We start from the raw sequence: 12,705 nt of genomic DNA on the forward strand, positions 1-12,705 counted from the left end.
GTATGTTCTTCCCCACCTCAAACCAGGACCAGATAGTTTACACAACACAAAATATAGATAGATATGGGGGTGGGGGGAATCACAGGAATGGAAGTTGACAAAATTGGAGCCAAAGATAAACTGGAAAACACCAAAGCAGAAGAACCTGGAGGATTTATTGGACCAGAGATTTTAGACTTCAGAGCGTAAAGAACTCACAAAATTGTATGATTCGGTATCTTGATTTCAAGTCTTTAAAAGATTCTTATTCCCATTTACAGTTGAGGTAAGTGCTGATTTTTCAGTCAACAAATATATATTCCATGCTTACTGGGGAGTATGGCAAGATGCTGAATCTTGGGATATAGAGGAGGAAGATACAACCAGGGTATCAGTATGGGTATTCCTAGTTAGGGGTGGGTGTTTTCCACTTGATGATTCAGTGACACAGGCTTTTTGTGTCTTGTGTAATCACCATCCTCAAGGGCCTCAGAATCCTCTGTCTCCAGTCACAAAATGGGGGAAGGGAGACTGGAGAAGGCACAGCTGCCTCTTAATCCAAGATGGTGGAGGCGACGCTCAGGGCTTGTCCTCTCTGTTGATCGATGTGATCACATCGCCTCACCTGGATGCACCAGAATGTGCAGCCCCTTGCAGCAATGGCTCTGTAGTACAAAGAGGAGCAGAAACCACTGCTGAAGTCCAGTGTCTTCCACTCTGAAGACAGAGCTCTTTGGACCTCAGTTCTCTATTATTAAAAGGATGGCTTTGTTTGTTCTATGGTTCTATAGTCTCTGAAAATGGAGAGGTATGAGATTTTTATTCAACTCGCCAAGTAGAAGGTTCCATTTATCCATCAGCTTAGACACACACACACACACACACACACACACACAGCGTTGAAATCAGGGAGAGTATTGAGTCATCATATCATATTCTATTACTTTGGTTTTTCTTTGTAGTCTTTATCTAGAACATGTCTATATACCCAGTTCAATATTACACACACCCAACCTTGAAAGAAGCATATTTTATGTTTACATATATTTGCTTCTGTCGGAGGATGTGTGGTTTGTTGTACCTAAGGAGATTTTGGCCTTCTTGATCTTGAGGGAAGGACAAAAGATTCAGATGTGTTGGCTATCATTAAAACTGTAAGCTTTAATTCTGGGGTTAATCTTTCTCTCTCTTTTTCCCCTTCCCTTTCTCTCCTCTTCTTCTCCTTTTTCGTTCTCTTCAGTAGCTGAAGAGATACATAAATCAGCTGACCTGGTGAAGATCAGTTCACACAACGTACATCAGGAAATGTGAATTTCAAGCGTGGGTCTTTGTGTATGCAAATCGGACTGGGCTTCCTATAACTCAACTATCTATCAAGGAAATTAAAGGGAAATTAGACACTACTTTCAAAATCTTACTCCCAACATTTCCTTATATTTGTCCTTTTGTGCACTGGAACTGCACATTTTTGTTTTTACTGGTGTTTTCTGTGCTCTGTGGACTTGACCTCTGTATCCTGCCAGTATTTTCAACCACAGTTTGTATAAACATTGCATTGTCCCGTGTGTCAGTCCAAATCAAACTTGAACACAGAATTGTGATGGTGAGTGGTCATTTTCTCTCAACCAGTTCCCTCAATTATTGACCCAAAGGTTGGAGACAGAGCTGAAAATACTGCCTCTGGGTCCCTAGATCTCAATCCCTATCTCTGCCTTTATCTATCTCTGCTTATCTCTCTCTCTCTCTCTCTGTCTCTCTCCACATTTGGCTAGGATTGCTTTAAACAATATATAATAAAACAATGCGCCATGAGCTAGCAAAAAATCTACAAAACGAATTTCCTCTTCCTTTCACGGCCATGCCTCCTATGCACAAGTCTGCTGTAGGCACTAGGCAACTAAACAGCAACCCCTCCACCTTTCTGTAGGGGAGCCAGAGAGGCAAAACAGATGTACCAAGAAGTTCAGTAACATCCCAGATCGCGTTACCAGAAGTCACAAAGCCGGGATGTCAGAGTCTGAGTGACTAATGACTACTCTACATTGACATTGGTGTTGAAATAGAAATGATAACGAGGCGCATACCATTGACAGGCAGAGGGACAGTGAGTGCGAGTTCCTGAGGTGGTGCTGTTCTGTTCGAATCACGGAGCACAAACACCTAATGCTAGGAGGGCGTCTGGATCTACCGTATCCCCTGCGCTTAGTTACTAGGCTGGGTGAGTGAGGGGTGTCAAGGGGCAGGTCATCCAGATGGACACTAGAATTCTGGTCTCCCGGCCCCCAAGGCAGCGCGCACTTCCTCTATTATTCCAGAATCAACCAAAGCCGTCGGAGGTAAGAAGCTCTTCCGTGTTCTAGGTTTTATTTGGTCTCAAACTATTTTTTATCCCTACTCAGTTCTTGGCTTACTCCCTGGGGTAGAGCCATTTGTTCATTCAGGTTTCACTGAACACCTGTGGGCCTTGTACCCTGAGCCTGGGGCAAGCGATGGATCTCTAGCATGCAGGTACCAGAGCTGACTCTGTTGCTTGCTAGATATCTGGTTATGGGAGAATCATTTCGTGTGGCTTCCCCCCCACCCCCCGCCTTTTGTTTCTCCTGCCTTTAAAATGGGTCTGAGATGACTTATTTCACGGGGTTGTTGCAATCGTTGAGTTCTGTATGGAAAGAGAGTTATCCTTATTTGAGGTGGGCTGCTCCTTTAGAAGCAGAGTGCGGGGTGGGGAGGGGGGCAGGAGTTGGATGAGCCAGGAGAAACACATGGAGGTCAGATCACATGGGGCCCGTGCGTCATGCTAAGGAGTTCAGACTTGTCTCTCAAGCCAAGTCAAATTGTTTGCCAAATCACTCAAAACAACTGTTCTGTGATGGGAGCATGGGAAAGAGACTCAATAGTCAGTGAATGCTGGCTATGCCCTAAGTGCTTTATCTCAATTCTCTGACTTAATCCTCATGACAGCCCCACATAGGAAGCATTATACACTGAGGCTCAGAAAGATCAACTTCCGGGAGGTTACATAATTGGTGGCAGAGCTGTGATTTGTATTATTCCGTCAGACTGTGAAACTTTCTTCTGTCATGCATAATACATTAATTCCCCCCTCCCAAAAAAAAAAACCCCATATGAAAGCTGAATGCCTAGAACTGAAGAAACCCAAAACTTTGCATGTGATACGGAGGAGTCATATTCCATGGAATCCCCCCCAAAAAAAAAACATGACGAAAATTCTTGATGATGCAATGATTATTTAAAACATTAAAATTGGCTTCAACATTAAATGCAAATAGTTCTACTCTTACGTAATTTCCTGCCTCAAAACCCTGATTTTTTTTTCGGATTATTTTAAGTGACATTCAGTAAGGAGAAAAAAATTCGCTTTAAAATGTAGGGAAATGACTGGCTTAGTGGTAATTTTGCAAGAGACTGGGTAGGGAACTCAGTGTGAGGCTTTGAGGATGGCTTTCATAGGATTTTACAAGATTTCCTTAAATATTTGTGATATGAGACTTGACTATAGAACTATTTCTCCTCTTGACAAGGGAGCACAAAGCATACCCATCCCTGAGAAGTTCTCTCCAGTTCCATGAACTTCCCTGCCTTTGGAATTCTGGAATGGTTTTTGGTGCCAATTTTTATCATTTCCATGCTTTTTAAGACTCTCTCCACATCCTTCAGTAAGGCTCATCTTGCAATGCAGTCTTATGATCTATTTCCAGAGTTCCCTGTATGTTATTTAATTCGGTACCTGTTCCTCACGACTGAACAGCTTGAATCCATCAGGCATTCCGACACAACCAGGGATTTCCCTGCATTTAGCACTGCAAGTGGTTTTTATCTGGGTTCCAGCGGTTTAACTGCTAGTGTCAGTGGCTTTCATTTTTCCATTTCTCACTCCTCTTTATAAAACATTAGAGAACATTTCGGTAAAACATGAAACGATTGCACAAACATGGTTGCAAAAGCTGCTGATGCTGTTTAATCTGAATTCTGATGATGAGCTTGGTGTAAGGGTGTCCATGTGAAAAGCAAATATGTGGAGATCGAGACTTGCTTTGATGAATTTATTCAACAAATGCGCTATCTTTGGGAAGCTTATCTACAGGAAGATTCTAACACAAGGGTTTGTAAGAAAATGACTGGGAAAACTTTCAGGGGATTGAGGAGGTGAGACAGGAAATGAAAGGAAGTCAGCCAATCATCAATACAATGCATCGACCATGGGCCCAATGAAGAAAATAAGCAAGAAAGGTCCCACAGAGGAAAATTTTGCTCACTTCCGCAGGTCAGCACCGTAGACAGTGTAAATCATACCTCAGAGTTGTCCTGATCAGAGGAAAGGGAGCTGGAGTATTCATACCTACCATCCCACTCCTTGGTCATTGGCCAAGGCTATACAAATTCCCAGTCTTCAGTTCTCTGTGTTTTGGTGCAGACAACTCCAGCTGGACTTCAGCAGCCTGGGGGGGCAGCTCTCCCCAAAGAGCAGCACGTACTGGCTGCTTTGAGTATGAGCACTTTGGGCAGAAGTGTGGACAAAAATGCGATGGAATCCACAGGAATGTGAGTAAGACTCTGCCGGCCACCCTCCTAGGATGCAATGGAGAAGAGGACGAATATTGTCCCCACCCACTCTCATGGAGCTTCCATTTGGGTGTCAGGGAACTAGGCATTAACAAACTAGTTGCAGATTCATATACATGCAATGAAAAAAAAATAGGCAGGAGGCTGATACAGAAAATTAGAAATCTGTATTTAGATAGGTAGTAAAGAGTTCTCTCTGGAAATGACTTTGGAGCCGAGGCCTGAATGATGCAAAGGAGTGAATTATTTGCCAAGTCAGGAGCAGGGAGCTTTCCCAGCGTAGGGTACACATAGTCAAAGTCCTTTAGATGGAAGAGAGAGTGGCATGTTCCATGAACTGAGCGAACACCAGGGGGGCTGGAGCCCAAGCCTGGATGGTGAAGAGGTGTCTTCGTTATCTGTTGCTGCCTCAAAAATCACCCCCAAATTCAGCTCTTACAAGACAAGCCTTGCAGCTTTGCTCATACTGGCGGCTGGAGTGGGGATGGATGGTCAGGGATGACCTCGTTCTAGCAGTTGCTACTGGGTCTTGGCTTGATCATGTTTCTTATAGGCTCATCTGTGCTTCTCCAATGGGAGACGGTATTTGAGGGAGTGAAGGCAGGGAGCTGCAAGCCCCTTGAGGCTGTGTTTCAGGAGGCACACAATATCACTTCCACCAAATTCTACTGCGCAAAAAGCGAGTTACAAGGCAGATTCAAGGGATCGGGAAAATGACTTCATCTCTCGATAGGAGGCACTGCAATGCATTGGTGGCCATGTTCTAATCTACCAAAGGAAAAGGCTATGATTTGAGACGCACCAGTAGTCAGACTAAGCCTGGCATGGTGGGCCACATTAAGGTGTTTGGAGGTTGAGATCTGAGTGTCCAATAACCAGTATCCAGTGTCATCTTTGATCAAGATCTGAACCAATACAGAAACAAAAAGAAGGTTTAAGATGCACGGACATCAAGCTGTTCTTTTATCTTTTAGGATGCAGTTTATATTTGGGGACAGGTGGAGTATTCAATGGAGAACCAAAGAAGCAAGAAGAATTACCCACCCAGTCATTGACCAAGCTCTTCAGTTATTAGATGCATGGTCTTGAGCATTATAACTGAACTTCCTTGATTTACTGAGAATAAAATGAAACAATGTTTGCCAAGTGTTTAGCCCATGGCAGGAAATGAGTGCTCCCTGAAGTTTGCAATTGTTATTAATAAGGGCAAGTAGCTCTGGGTGACTGATTTGCATAAAGTTCACAGAGGATGTCTGGTTTTTCTTCCCTTATTTCCATTGGTAAAGACCCTATTCACCCTTTTATCAAAACTTTTCCTTCCCTTTCCTCCAACCTGCTTGGGTGTGGCCCCACATAGATCCTTCAGGCTAAGAAGGAAAGGAATCTGCAGATCTTGACAAGGAGACCTTCAGGGTTTATTATCTTAGTGAAGTTGCAGGTGAATTTTAATAACAATAACCAACAAATCTCTTTTATTCCATTATGAAGATAAAACCGATGAGAAGTGGTGCTTGGTGTCATCCGGTGTGACCGTTTCTAAGGAGATAGACAATGAAATATTTCCTTTCTAGAAGGTTCCATTAAAGCACACATATACATATGAGGGCAGGCTCTCACACTCACACATCCAAACAACCAATTGTTTCTGTCTTTGACACTTTGCATAGAATTGCAGGCAACTCACAAATTCCATAATTTATTGAATGTCACTGTTCATTCAGAAAGGATGGTCATTATCTCAGACATATTTACGGACCTGGTTAATGCCGAGTATTAAAAACGTTATTGGGGATTTAAATCCAGGCAAGTGACTTCCCTCCAGCGCCGAGAGAGCCACAATTTGCCGGCTCCCCTTCTGGAGGGAGCTTGCCAGATATGGAAATATTATTACATGGTTGAATGAAAAGGAAACTGAATTGCAGAAAGAGCCTCCATCCCTAAAGAGCAATGACCTATGAAACAGCTAAAGGGAATAAGGAAATGAATTTTCTCAATTAAAAGAAAAGAAGGAGAAAGAGAGCACACAAAGAGAGGTAGGTGGCAGACCTAGGCACCGGGAGACTGGAAGTCCATCAAGAAACTATAGCACTCTTGGAATTCAGCTTCCAGTGGATCCCTGTTGCATTTGTGTCTCTTGCCTAATTTCCTCTACCTGCTTCCTGTGCGAATGATAGCTTCTTTTAGAACATCCTTTTATACCATACATAACACTTTTATATTATTTGATTGGATTTCCACAGTCTTGGGAGTTTTACTTATTTCCAGCTCCAGCTTGCACCTGGGGATACCGAATAGGTGAGCAACTTGCCTCTGCTCGGGGACTGGTCACGGACCAAGCTAGGAACTGCTTTCAGGGTAGCCAGCTCGGGACTTGGTATGCTTCTTACTGTGCCAAAGTGTCTCCGACATCAATTCCTCCCCTCCAACCGTAGATCAGATGATCCTTGGCAGAAAAAATATGTTTTATACTTTCATTGGTATTCTCTAAAGAATCTTTACCTTATGAGCCCACGGATGGAACTCAGTATGTGTTGATTAATGGAAAGTTGTGTCGCCTTTGCTTTCCTACGCCTAGCCCCCCAGTTTTTGTTACACACATCTTAATTTTAGAAAGTTTCTTCTTAACAAAAAGATGTGTTTGCAGCTGACGTGGCACAGGCGGGCTGGGCACAAAGCCCATGCTCTCACCACGCCGTTCATGCTCTGTGCCCTTGTTCAGTGATGAAACCTCTCTGAGCCCCCAGGATTTGTCATCTTTCACTTGGGGGTACTTTGCTTACCTCAGAGAGCTGTTGGAAGCTTGGAATCCAGTTATAATCTAGCCCCTTAGTAAAGTTCCCAGAATTTAGTGGGTACCAGCTACATGGTAGGTACTCTTATTATCATTGGCATTGTTTGCCCCTTGCTTTCAACTTCCTCAGAAGCCATCTCGCTTGGGAATTTCGCAAAATAATGTCTTACGGCTTCCGTCTTGGACTCCATCTTTCATCTGTCTTGTTCATCGGTCCACTTATTCATGATCCTGTCAGCCATGTTTTCACCATCTTTCCCCACCTCTCATCCCGGGTTACCCTCACATTTTTGGGCTGGCCAGACAATATCAAGGGTTGGTTCAACCACACATTTTGTCAAGTCACTCTGGAGATTCCGGATGTTAGGGCCACCCGGGGCAAACCAGCTCATGTGATCAACCTACCCACAATCCTTTGCAGGACTTGGAACTCATACATTTGCTCCTTTATATTTCCATACTGATTCCTTGTGGGAAACACACTGCCTGTCAACCTGAAGGATGCCTTTCAGGAAAAAAAAAACACTACAAAATCAATAAAAAAATAAAATATATAAACAAAACAAGATACAATGCACAAAACAGAATTCCTAGCTATTTCCTCTGGGAAATCTTATGTCACTAACTCCTTTGAGCCTTTTTACTCAAAGTTTGTTGTCTTTTATATCCAGGGTGGGAGGCAGTGCTATAGCCTTACCGGTCACTCACACGTTGCAATATGTTTATGCTGTTTGGTCACTGGCTGCTGGTTTGAGCATCCCACCTGCCCACCACCGGCACCCTGACTGCTTTTGGATCTCTCACTATCCAGCAGCTGAAGAATTGATATCTAGCCCAACACAGTGACCAGGATCCATCATAACTGGTTGATACGCATGCTAGGGAGCCCCTCAAAACCTGGTTTCACAAGCATTGCCATGGGCTTTCCTGTGTTCTTGGGAGAATCAGTCTTACCCCAGAGTTTCTCTATAGGCCTAGGAGCCCCATACGGGCAACACCAGGAGGGAAATCCTGTTGCCCATTTCCCTCCAACCTGGCAAGCAGCGGGCAGGGGCTCTCACGCACCATCCTTCACGCAGTGTGCTCCTTGTCCAAAGGATGCCCAGATATCAGCAGAGAAAACTATCCCTGCTCTATCCTTGTTACTCTGGTAGGAAAGTGCACCCCATCCCTCAGTCTTGGTTTTGCTATTAACCTGTCATAGAATCTTATACCGGTCCTGTCACATCCCTTGGATTTCACTTTCTCCAGTATCTGGCTTAGCTCATAGGGTTGCTTTGAAAGTTATAAAACAAAACCAGTATTAGAGTGGTTTGCAAGTGGCTACTTGTCGTGTGCATACAAGATATTAACGTTGTCATTGTAATTATCACTACTCAGCATCACCCATGACCTACAGATTTGTTTTCAGGTAGTGCTTCTACGCCAATGTGCATCTCGTACTGCTTAGAATACCAGAGCCGTAGAACAAATTAGAGATCATCTAGCCCAAAGACGGAGAACTGTCACATATTTAGACTAAGCCTGGTATTTTTTTTAACTACCCAGAGATGTTTGTATTTATTAACATTCCTTTATCAGCATTTAAAACTCAAGATTTTTGTTTTTACATCAGAATACAGATTTTTGGCATCTTTTACAAAAAATGACCTATGTTTCAAATAAATTGTGTAGGGCAAATGTCAGCGGGAGCTGACAAGGGGCTGCATTTTTTTGTGAGGTATACAGGTGTTGCAGCACCCTACCTCCTGGCCGCCCCGTTTCCTGACACCAGGCGGCTTTTCGGGACAAGTGCATTATACGCACTTGAGCTCAGCCTGGCTTCTGCCTCGTTTCCTCCCGCCAAGTTTGACCTTTCTTACATAGATGAGGAAACGGAGGCCCCCAGTCTGCCCTTCCTTTTGCTTTTTATTTATGACATTGCTTCTTACTAGCTTTCTGAGCCCAAATCCTTCTTCTCAACCACATAAGAAAGACCATGGCTTCTATTTTAGGTTAGTGTAGGTTATTTTACTTCAATTAATTGTAACTTATTTTGTTTTAATCAGCTGCAGAGTTGATTATAGAATGGCCCGGAAAAAAATATACTGACAAGACTTTCTACCTTTACATTTGTCTTAACCTGTCTTCCAGAAAAATGCTTTCAATCTGTCTTGAAAACAGGCTACCACCAGTTCTGTGTAAAAATAGTATTAGTCTTAGGAACAGGACAGTTGATTCTTTTATATTGCTGAAATTGGTAATTATCAGCTCACTCATTTACTCATGGACTCATTTGTTCTGCAAAGGCCCTGTAAGATCAGGAGAACAGATAACAGCACTAAAGAGGGTCCTCAAATTCTCAAGCTTCATGTCAGTATTCTACATTTTAGCCCAATTTATAAGAGTAGAAGTTTAGGGAGGAGAACAAAAGAGATGAGCCAAATTTAAGGCCCGAGCTGGGACCCGACCGGTCTCCTGTTTTGGTCTAGAGCCCCGGAAATACAGACAGAGCCAGAAAGAGCCTTGGGAGGCTGATTCCAAATTCTTCGTTTGACACAGGCAGAAACTAAAGCCCTGAAGAGGGAAAGTTACTGCCTCAGCTTTTTGTCACAGTTGGAAAAAAATAGGCTTATCACATGGGATTTCTAGAACTTCGCCAAGAGCACTTTCTTGATTCTCAAACCGATTTCTAAAAAATCATGGTGAGATTTCTCCGTAAAAAAATATAAGAGTGGGCGCCTGGGTGGCTCGGTTGGTTAAGTGTCTGAATTCAGTTCTGGTCATGATCTCACATTTTGTGATTCTGAGCCCTAGATCAGGCTCACTGCTATCAGCGTAGAGCCCCCTTCAGATCGTCTGTCACCCTCTCTCTGTCCCTCCCCAACTTGCTCATGTGTGCTCTCTCTCTCTCTTAAAAATAAATTTTAAAACACTTTAGTAGAGAAAATATAAGAGAATAAAAGCAGCTAAAAGTATTAAGTGTTCAAAAGGCTAAGGCCATCATTCTGTCTCAACGTATGTCAATGTTGCATTGATTAATGCACAGCAATTTTTCTGTTACTGAAATATGATTTTTTTAAAAAAATGAATCAATAAACATTTGTGTATTCTGACTTTCCACCTTCTTATGTCCTTCCTTTGTGCCCTAAACCTCCTTCTTTCTCTTTATTCAGGTATTTTCTCAGATCTCCTGCCCAATTTCCTCTCCCGAGTGAGGTGTGGTAAAAAGTATACAGACCCAGAGGGAGTTGGATTTACACACCTCACTGGATTCCTACTGGGTGTGGCAAGTTGGACGGATCAGTCGTCTTTGACACGCTGGTTTTTCCAGAAGTACTACTCTTAGTAATGGCCATCCCCATTTTTGGTGGTGGGTTGATATATACTCCCTGACCCATTCTCCGTCCACTGTTTTCGAATCTTTGCCAGTTTCAGTTTGTAGGATGTGACTACCTCAGCAGGTCACCTCCAAGGTCTAGGGAAGACAGATAGAACTGGAATTGTTTTGCAATTTACCTGCTGTACAAAATAAAATGCTTTTTTAACCTCAATGAGCCTCGTTCATTCACTTCTTCACTGAGCACCTCTGATGTGGCAGGCAGTATTTAGGTAGAGGAGACACAGTTGTCAACCAGACAGCAAATCTCTTGAAGGTTACATTCTTCAATGGGGGAAGATAGACAATAAATAAGTAAATCGGGAAAATATCAGATTGCCATGAGCAAGATGCAAATGTAATGGAGTATGTCTTCCTTACAGGCTCCCACGGGGATTTGTATATCTTTTTTCCAGTTTTTCTTAGTGCCCTGTAATTGTTTGTCTGCGTATGTATCTCCTTCATTAGACTCTGCGTCTATGAAGAGATGAGACCTTGTAATTTTACATCTAAATCCCCAATTCCTACAGAGTATTAGCTACAGTGGATGTGCTCAACGAAAGCTTGTTCCCGTTTGAATGCTAACTTCATCCTTGGCTCATCGTATCTTTCTCTACTCTTATTCTCTCTACTCTCATTTGTTCGCTCCCTGATTTCTTAACCTATATTTTTTAGAAGTATGCATTTTACAGTAGTAAACCACTGTAAATCTTCCCGGAACAAGATGAGTTTGCGCAAGTCAGTAGTAAACAAACAAATAAATGTATACATAAAATACCTAAGAGGCGTTTCATGAGTAAAGTAGTAAGTGTGTAAGCCTGCGTTAGACAAAGAATTTTCTCTCTTGTTCAACTGACACTAATGTAGGACTTCCAGCAGGAAGCAGTAAGATAGTTACAAGTGAGAGTCTGTCAGACAGACTTGAGTTCGAATACAAGCTTTCCAACTTGTAATAGTTCTGTGACCTCGGGAAAATGGCCTATCTTTGCTGATCTCAGTGTTTTCACTGAAAATTTTGCTTAGTGATATCTGCCCCATCAGGCTCCTGAAAGAGTAGATGGCATTATGTGTACACACACACACACATACACACACACACACACTTCTGCATATCATAGGAATAGCTCACCTCTTTGAGTGCTACTGTGTACGAGTGCTTTATATTCAGCAAAGACTCAGGCACAGAGTGGTTGATCAAGCTGTACTAGATTGTTATGCGCAGCCCAATGCTCTCAATCGTAAACATTTAGGACCACAAAATAGGCACTCAATAAAAGGTGGTCACTGCATGTATTAAGCTGATCACCTTTTGTGGTATCATTGCTTTGGCAATGAGAAACCCACAGAAAAACACTTTATGAGACACCAAAGCAAAGACCAACACTCATAAGGCATTATGATCTCCAACTAGGATGAACACGTGCTCTTTTTTTTTGCCAGCCACCATCCCTGTTTGGTCTAATTGTCCTAGACCCCTTTTACAAAAATTTCTTACACCCCTTTTACAAAAAATGTCCTGATTTATATAGTCACCCTATTCTAACAGATTCACGTCCAAAGCCAAGAGCGCATAGGAGGCAAAAAGAGGAGAGAGGAAGAAAGAAACACAAAGCAGTTTCATTCTGTCAACATGCTTTCTCCCCACAAACATATCCTCAAAAGGGGTTCTGATTTATGTGTCCTGATTCATGGCAATTGGAGGCGTAGAAGATTTGTCACCTCAGATTTTGAGGGTCTAATTATTTATACTCTAAAACTATGTCTTCACCTCCAGGGAATGATAGAGAGATGGTATGTGAAGTATCATGTTAATGGGAGGGCTACAAAAATCAATGGCGGGATCGGGGATGGGAGCCATTTAATCTCATTGCTGCAGCTAGAGATGCCTACACATTCGTCTTTCTCGAGAGTATGCACACAGCTCTATTAGGTGCTGGGCGTGCCATAATTCTACTGTAATTGCAATGGCATTATAAATTATCGTCATAACACC

General features: G+C 42.8%; 1 long non-coding RNA gene across 1 annotated transcript; it reads left to right on the plus strand.

The window, feature by feature from the left end:
• Positions 1–1,999: 1,999 nt before the first annotated feature.
• LOC109495927 lies at positions 2,000–10,887 on the plus strand. Its single transcript, XR_002151650.2, has 2 exons — positions 2,000–2,315; positions 10,510–10,887. It is a non-coding gene; the product is annotated as an uncharacterized LOC109495927 (long non-coding RNA).
• The last annotated feature ends 1,818 nt before the right edge of the window (positions 10,888–12,705 follow it).

The sequence above is a fragment of the Felis catus genome, chromosome F2, assembly GCF_018350175.1.
Source record: "Felis catus isolate Fca126 chromosome F2, F.catus_Fca126_mat1.0, whole genome shotgun sequence".
Classification (NCBI taxonomy): domain Eukaryota; kingdom Metazoa; phylum Chordata; class Mammalia; order Carnivora; family Felidae; genus Felis; species Felis catus.